We start from the raw sequence: 8,366 nt of genomic DNA, 5'->3' as shown, positions 1-8,366 counted from the left end.
ACCGCAAAACTCACAACGTGATTCGTGGCTCATATCTGAACCATGAAACCACCACTCGTTCAATTGTGGTTCAATGGCAATTTGTATTTAAACAGTCCTCACTCATCATGCTGTTCACATTTTGACATAAGACCAAGATGACATCTAAGAATTGACAAGTTATCCAACTCTGTTGTTAGCTTTTGTTTCAATAAATAGTTTGAGAAAATACCATTGCATGCTTTTACTTAAATGTTCTACTTTCACAAAACTTTTTACATTTTCCATAAATTCCCCCTGAAAGACGAAAATCCCTAACTTTTTGTGAGTAATGTATATCTTGCGGGGGTTGGAGTTGTCATAAGGACAGAGGCAGGGTACACTCTGGACAGCTCTTTTTTTTCTTTTAAACAGAGATACTATCCATATTTTGTCACCTGCATGATTGTCTATCAAACGACAAACATTTAGGATGTGACTCCTTTGTCTTCTCTAAAATATTCCATGATTAATAGGACCTTGAGTCCTTGTCATTTGTCTTTTGGCTTCCTAATATGCCTGTCATTTTTTCACCTTCTCCACTTCATGGATATTCTGTCGCACAGTGCAGCTGAATTTCAATAGCCATCTTACAGAGCTGTGACCTGGGATGTCTGGTGAATAGTGTGATGCAGAGAAAGGTTAGAAAACAAGGGATTTCTGGTTATTGGGAGTTGAATTGTGACATCCAAAATGTGTACAATGTGTAAACCAAGTTTCTGTGACAAGCACACACAGAAAGAGGTGAGTAGTGTATAAAATAATAACTCAAACCCTAGGGCAACATACATAATCTGACCAGTAGTGTTAGGAAAATGCTGACTATATACAGAAAGACTAGTGATCCAATGAGGAGCAGCAATAGAGGTGAAGTGATTGGAAATATATGTAAAGAGTGGGGAGACGGATTGAGAGGGTTGGTGGACAGGTGAGGCATGACTGGCACCGAAGAGCAAACACATGCACATGGAGAGAAATAAGCAGGGAGAGGAAGGGTGTGGACATGATGCTGATGTTGGCATTACACTAAGTCTTCAAGCTGCCATTCTTTGCCAAAATTAAGCCAATCTTAGTCATTTAAAGGATACGGGCTCTCTGCGAGTTTAGACCACCTAAAGACCAGAAGCTCAAAATGGGTAATAACTGCTCCTGAGGTGCTTTTAAACAAGGTGTCCTTTAAGTTGAGCTGCAAGGTGAATTTAAAAAAGGCGTCCATTAAAGTGAGCTGATTTGGAAATGACTTACTATGACAAAAAGATATGATTATTCTCAGCTCGAGTTTGCCATAAGTGAGAGACTCTGAAGACAAATTGAGGTCTATAGTAAAACAACTAAAATATAATTAAAATTAAGTTTTGAACTACGTTGATGTCAAACCGCAAGACATCAGAAACACCATCCCTACAGCGAAGCCTATCATAGAAATGCTTCTCTGTAGACCCTGGAAGGTTTGAAGGTTGCTGCAGGAAGGTTTGAAGGTAGAGAAACTGAATGCAGCACAAAAAAAAGAAAAACAACAACAACAACAGGGAAATCCTTGATGGAAAACCTGACAAAAAATAGCCTCCAAGAGAGCTGCTACTTGGGAGAATTTCTTTCCCCAGCTAGACAGTAATCCCAAGCATACAGCCAAAGCTACACAGAAATGGTTGAAAAACAGCCATGTTCTGGAGGAGTTGGGTCAGATCCCAGACCTAAATCTAATTGTGCATTTCTTGACTTGAAAAGGACTGTTCATGAACCATACCTGTGCAACTTGACAGAGTGTTAGCAGTAATAAAGAAAGAAGGAAAAAGTGCCTAGTTGTGCAAGCTGGTTGAGATCTTTGCTACTTCCTGCTCCAAACCAGTCACCTCTTCTACTCTTTGATTTTCCTCATTCATCAATTCTTCAAAGTTCTCCTTCCATCTACCCATCACACTCCTGGCACCTGTCAATACATTTCCATCCTTATCTTTAATCACACTAACTTGCTGCACATCCTTCCCATCTCTATCTCTCTGCCTCACCCACCTCTCCCTCCCTCCTCCAACCTAGCATACAAGTCCTTATATGCTCTTTGTTTGGCCTTTGCCACCTCTACCTTCACCTTACGCTGCATCTTCCTGTACTCCTGTCTACTTTCTTTAGTCCTCTGTGTCCCACTTCTAACCTCTAACCTCTTTCTCTGTATACACTCCTGAACTTCCTCCTAACGCCACCAAGTCTCCTTGTCCACTTTCTTCTTTCCAGATGACACCCTGAGTACCCTCCTACCTGTCTCCCTGATCACATTAGCTGTAGTGGTCCAGTCATCTGGAAGCACTTCCTGACCACCCAGAGTCTGTCTCAGCTCCTCCCTGAAAACTACACGAAATTCTTCCTTTTTCAACTTCCACCACCTTCGTCCTCTGCTGTGCCTTTGTCCTCTTCATCTTCCTCACCACCAGAGTCATTTTACACACCACCATCCTGTGTTATCTGGCTACACTCTCCCCTACCAATGCTTTACAGTCACTGATCTCTTTCTGATTACAATGTCTACACATGATGTCGTCCACCTGAGTGCTTCTACCTCTGCTCTTATATGTCACCCTATGTTCCTGCCTCTTCTGGAAGAAAGCGTTCACTACAGCCATTTACATCCTCTTTGCAAAGTCTACCACCATCTGACCTTCTGCGTTCCTGTCCTGAAGACCAAACCTGCCCATCACAGTATCATCACCTCTGTTCCCTTCAACTACATGCCCATTGAAATCTGCACCAATGATCACTCTCTCACCTCTGGCGATGCTCTGCATCACTTCATCTAACTCACTCCAGAATTTCTCCTTCTCTTCTAACTGACATCCTACCTGTGGGACATAACCACTAACAACATTGAACCTTCACACCTTCAATTTCCAGCTTCAGACTCATGAATCTGTCAAATACTCGTTTTACCACTAGAACATTCCTCACAAACTCCTCTTTCAGGATAACTCCTGAAACTCCTTTCAGGATACTCAATTTCTCCTCCTATCTGACCCATGGTAAAACAACTTGAACCCTGCTTCTAAGCTTCTAGCCTTGCTACCTTTCCACCTGGTCTCCTGGACACACAGTATGTCCACCTTCCTTCTCTGCATCATGTCAATCAACTCTCTATCTTTCCCTGTCATAGTCCCAACATTTAAAGTCCCTACTGTCAGTCCTTCACTCTTGGCTTTTCTCTTCTCTCTCTGCCTACGAACAGACTTGGAACCTAACTAGAATTGCAACTGGCACAAGAAGACACCTTGTGGTTGCATTACCTGTCCATATAGGCTCAGTGCTTTAATTGAAACCAAATCTTCACTTACTGTATTTAATTCATTTATATTACCTTGAAAGGATCTTTGGCACAAAAAAGCCTGTTGATTCAATGTTGCTAGGAATAAAAATATGAATTGAAAAAGAACACGCAGCAGAATACCATTCATGAGCAGCAATCCAACAGCACAGAAAATTATTTTCAGTTATTTTCAAACTTCAAGGACTCTTCATCCTGTAGATTAGATTAGGATTTTTACCATAGCACAAAAAACAAACAAAACTGAATAAAAGTCAGTAATGTAAGCTTTTCTTTGGTGTTTAAAATCCAAGGTTGGTGTATTGTTCTCTACATTGGTGATTTTGGATGTGTATGTTTCTTTTCTTTTCTTTTTTTTAAACATCCACTGACTCCACTGGAAACAGGTTATCTCTAACTATTAGCCTTGCTACATATTGGGGTCCTTCACAAACACAGTTTCAGCAACAAAACTGAAATTACATTTCAGTCAAACATATCAGTCAGAGAGTGGTCTATATTTTGTAAATTGTGGTAGATGTGTATAGTGTAACTGATCATAGCGGAGGTCATAGGACTGAATGCTCAATTTGGCCAGCCATCATTTATACTTTATTTAAATGGCAAGTTATTTTGTTTTGCTACGCTCTATAATGTTTGGAGTGAATGGGCTTTCAACATTGGAAAGGTCACAAACCAACAAGGACATCTGCTTCGTGCAGCAAATAGTCGAATAAGTAGTGGACAGGAAGTATGCAAAATTTAAACTCTAGTCTCAAGCTCTCTTTTTTCATCTGTCACACTACAAACATTTTGTGCGTACAGCCATCACCTCCTTCCATGGTGGCAAACATTTAGGCCTGTGGCTATGTTTGGATGACCTATTTTACAGCACTCATTAAACAAGCACTCTTCACCTAAAGGCTTGAAATCTTTCCCCTTAGAACATACATACGTACAATATACAACTACCTTATTAAGAAATGCTAAGGAAAATCACTTATATGATGTGTATAAAGTGTGTATGAAGTATTTTAATACTGCTGTCATGATGTACAGTACTGCTTCATAGATATGTTTATGCATGAAGAATATGAAGAGATACCCATTTGTGTTAGTGCCTTTTTCTTCTTGCAGCAGTTGCAGAAACAAGGGAATGTAATTTATGAGCATTTATTTCCATCAGTTACCACACCAACTTTTCTTTTCCCTCAGGGTTGTCAGTGATTAACAGCCTGAAAGATTTCAGTCATATTACTGTAATTTAAAAAACAGGCCAAATGTCAAATGGAGCAGCATTAAACTGGCTGGCCCAGACTCAGTTGGCAGACAGGCTATTTGTCAAAGTCTCTCTGCTGGACTTAGAAGTTTAACTACAAAGCTAATCGAGGTGCACACACAGGCAGCTGACAATATATAGATGTGTAGTGTGTACATTTACACACACCTGCAGGGATTCCTCTGCTTTTGTGCCCCACCCTGTCTTCCTCCCAATTTCCTTCCTCACTCTGTATCACACAGCTCAGAGTTAGTGGCGTGAAGATGAACAGTGAATCATCAATGTTCACAGAAAGATGTTTACAACACCAGAGATTTTAGTCAAAATCTTTAGTCAAAAGACTCAGATGCCTAAGAATTTTGTGACTGATATCGTATGTGATCACTGAAATTTGACATTGATTACTATTAAAACTTGGTATTTTGTCATTTTTGTTGTAACAATTTTTCAAAGACTTCAAAGGTATATCATCCTAATGAATAAATTGTAATATCTATGCTTTTTTTTTTTTTTTTTTTTAATTTTAAATGTTGCTTAAGACATTTTCATTTGTGAACTTACACTTGGTGTTGGACTGCATTATAGTGAGAGTTGCTTCTTGTCATTAAGTGTATTGAATTTCACAACAGTATTGTTGTTGTTTTTTCAAGGCACACACGGTACCTTAATTCAATAAAGCTGCCCTGTGGTGCAGCTTTGTGCAGCTTTGTGCAGCTGTACTTTAGCGCAGCGTGCTTAGAGCTACAGTAAATCCTGACAGCAGTATCCTAATGTGTATAGTGTTTACTGTGGGTTTTGCTGACTTACCTAACTTTATTTAATCAATTAATGTTCCACTGAGATTCCAAATTCCATTTGTTAATAGAGGCCTGGCCAAGACATCGATGACACAACATAGTGCCAAATGCACATCACACATAGACAGGTCACCTGTCCATCACAGGGCCACACATAGAGACAGATTAGTCTTAACTGACAATCTTTGGACTGTGGGAGTTCCCAGGCATGGGGAGAACAGTGGATTTGAACCTTTGACCTCGTCTTTGTGAAACAACAGTGATAACTACTTTATCAATGCGCTGCCTTAAATCGTTTGAACATAATTTTTAGGAGACAGAATTGCTTTTAGAGTTATAGTCTGTTTAAGACAAATGTAACTTTCTCTGTTGAAACACAATCCCCAAAGTCCATTCAGAGGAATGTTGCATAAAGGTTTAACAGAACTTTTGTCCTGTATGGCACTGGATCCCATTATAGCACCAGCCCCCACTGTTGACTTTCCAACAAATGAGAGCATTTGCACTAAGTAAAAGTCTGTGTGAATGAGGCCGTGTAGGTCTTATAGGTTATTAGATTGCATGAAATGCAAGGACACCACCAAGAACAGGTTTTGCCAGTGACATTTGGACAGACCAAGTATTAGTTCTATGTATGTCCTGAAGTAACAGAATAAAGTGTAGATTGTTGGGGAATTTCTCACTTGATTAGGTTTTAAGCTTATTTTGGCATATTTTGGTCGCTATTTTTTGCTCTCAGTAGTTGCAGCAACTCCTAACAATACTTAGTAATACATTCAAAATAATGTAATTGATTCTTTTTAATAACTGGCCAGCCCAGTCAAAGTGGTCTATAACTGCCATGAAAGGAGAAAGGTTATTTCTTAATCAATCTCTCATCTGAGCACCCTATGACCACCTTTTGTTGATTTGCAGAGAGTAATTGCATCAGTCATAAAGCTGTCTCTAAGCTTTAGCCATGGCAGTCCTGGCTAATAATATCTAAGATGTAATTTAAACCTGGACCAGTACAGTCGTAGATAGGCTATATTACAGTCCGGATGTTTGTTGGATATCAAAAACAATTGCATGTACAGTACGTGTACCTATCCTTTGTTTTCCTGTCTGAAACTAGTATAGTGAATATCCTCAGTCTGTAAAGATCATCAGAGATCTGTTCTCCAGAATGTCTCTCTCTCTCTTGCCCACCCCTCTCTCACTCTTTCTTTGTTAATCAAAGACACTTAAAGGTCAACAGCATAACTAGTTCAGCATTTTTCAGATGTGTGTTTTGGGTTTCTTTCTTAGAGTGAGATAAGAAGAGCAGTAGTCTCAAATCTGTGCATTGAGCCTGTGCATTGGGAGCAGTTGTGTGTATTTGGACAATGACACAAAGAAACGCAGTGCCTGACGATGTCTATGGGTTCCAGATGATTTACAACCAAGTATGAAAGGTCTAGTTTAGTTGCATAGGAACTTTGATTCCTAATAATTCCTAATAGCAATTTTTAGAAGATGCTTGTTACTGTAAGTCACGTGTCTCGTGTAAGTGTGTTTCAATTGCACTTAGCCACATTTTGTTTTGATCTACTCACATTTTTACCTAAGCTAAGTGTGAAACCCTCTTTCCAATATTTAGTTTTAGTTTTTTAAGGCTTTTTATGTGCAAATTAATTAAAAAATAAAAAAAACACAAAAAGTTGGCAAAACGAAAGCTGTATGTTGAAATTAGCAATACATTAATCCACAGCAATGCTTCACCTCCTTAATTACTGAAACACATTACACTGTCTTATAGTCATGACACTAGAGTTCACCCTCTAAGCTGCAGTGCTGCCACTCAAGCTGTTCTTCTGCAGCGGTGCGGCAGAGAGTCGTGGCCTCCTGGGAGCTGAGACAGAACTGCATGTGAGACTGCATGTTTAAACTTACTTGCTCATTTGTCTGCGTCTAACTGTTTGGTCTGTGTGAAGCAGGAAATACATAAGTACTCCCGAATGCATACAAAAACATAAAACACTGCAGATTGGGTTTCAGTAATGTCTCCTTGAGTTTGAGCATGCATGCAGTATCTCCACAAAGGACCTCTATGTTTCTGTCTAGATTTTTAACCGATTTGTACAAACTCTCACTCCTGACTACCTGTGTCAGATTACTACAGTTGTTTTGTGAAGCCTTTGAGATTAATCAACCAACACCTGTCAAGCTCACTTAGGTTTAGAACTTTACTGTTCCCTGCGTTGGGCTAATAAATGAAGTGAGGAAGGATGGTGCTGTCGGTCCAGCATCATTTTGAAGAGGATTATTACTGATGTTCTCATTTCAATTCAGTGCACAGGACAATGGACTGGCAGAGGGGTGAGAAAAGACACAATCACAAATGTACATCTTTGGAACATTGTTGCCTTTACTAAGCTCAAGTTTAGGTATATCTGCAACATATCATAGTTCATTCAAATGATTTACATTTTAATTTGTGTCACTCGAGTGTAAATATCTTCTTCTCATTGATTGGTTTAAATTTACCATAATTAATAATGACTGCATGCCCTGTAACACTTTTGAATATTTATCTTTTCCTGCCTTGCACACAAACTCCCCTTCTCACCCCTTTTCTGCTCTCTTTTTCTGTTGACACGAACACAGTCAAATCATGTCTAGACTGGATGTCAGAAAATGACAGCTAACTACAAAGCATTTTGTTGTTCACCGCCAAACTAACATGTTTTTCTTTTCACTTTTGTTTTGACACCAAGGCCTTTTGTGGTAAAAAGTTTTGTCGTTTTTGTGTCTTCAGAAACTTCAGTAATACAGTAAAAGGTAATGAAACAGATAAAAGTCAGATTTTTTTTTAAATCTTTATCTTTATGCCTGTCCACATGCTCCTCCAGTTAACCTGGAGCTTTAATCTTCACTTCATACAGGTGCAGTTTTCTCCACCATCTGCTCTCTCTGTGTGACACAAACACATGCATCCATGCACACACTACAGCCAGATCACGGG

Source organism: Channa argus, chromosome 3, assembly GCF_033026475.1.
Source record: "Channa argus isolate prfri chromosome 3, Channa argus male v1.0, whole genome shotgun sequence".
NCBI lineage: Eukaryota > Metazoa > Chordata > Actinopteri > Anabantiformes > Channidae > Channa > Channa argus.
Note: the sequence above shows the minus strand (reverse complement) of the source record.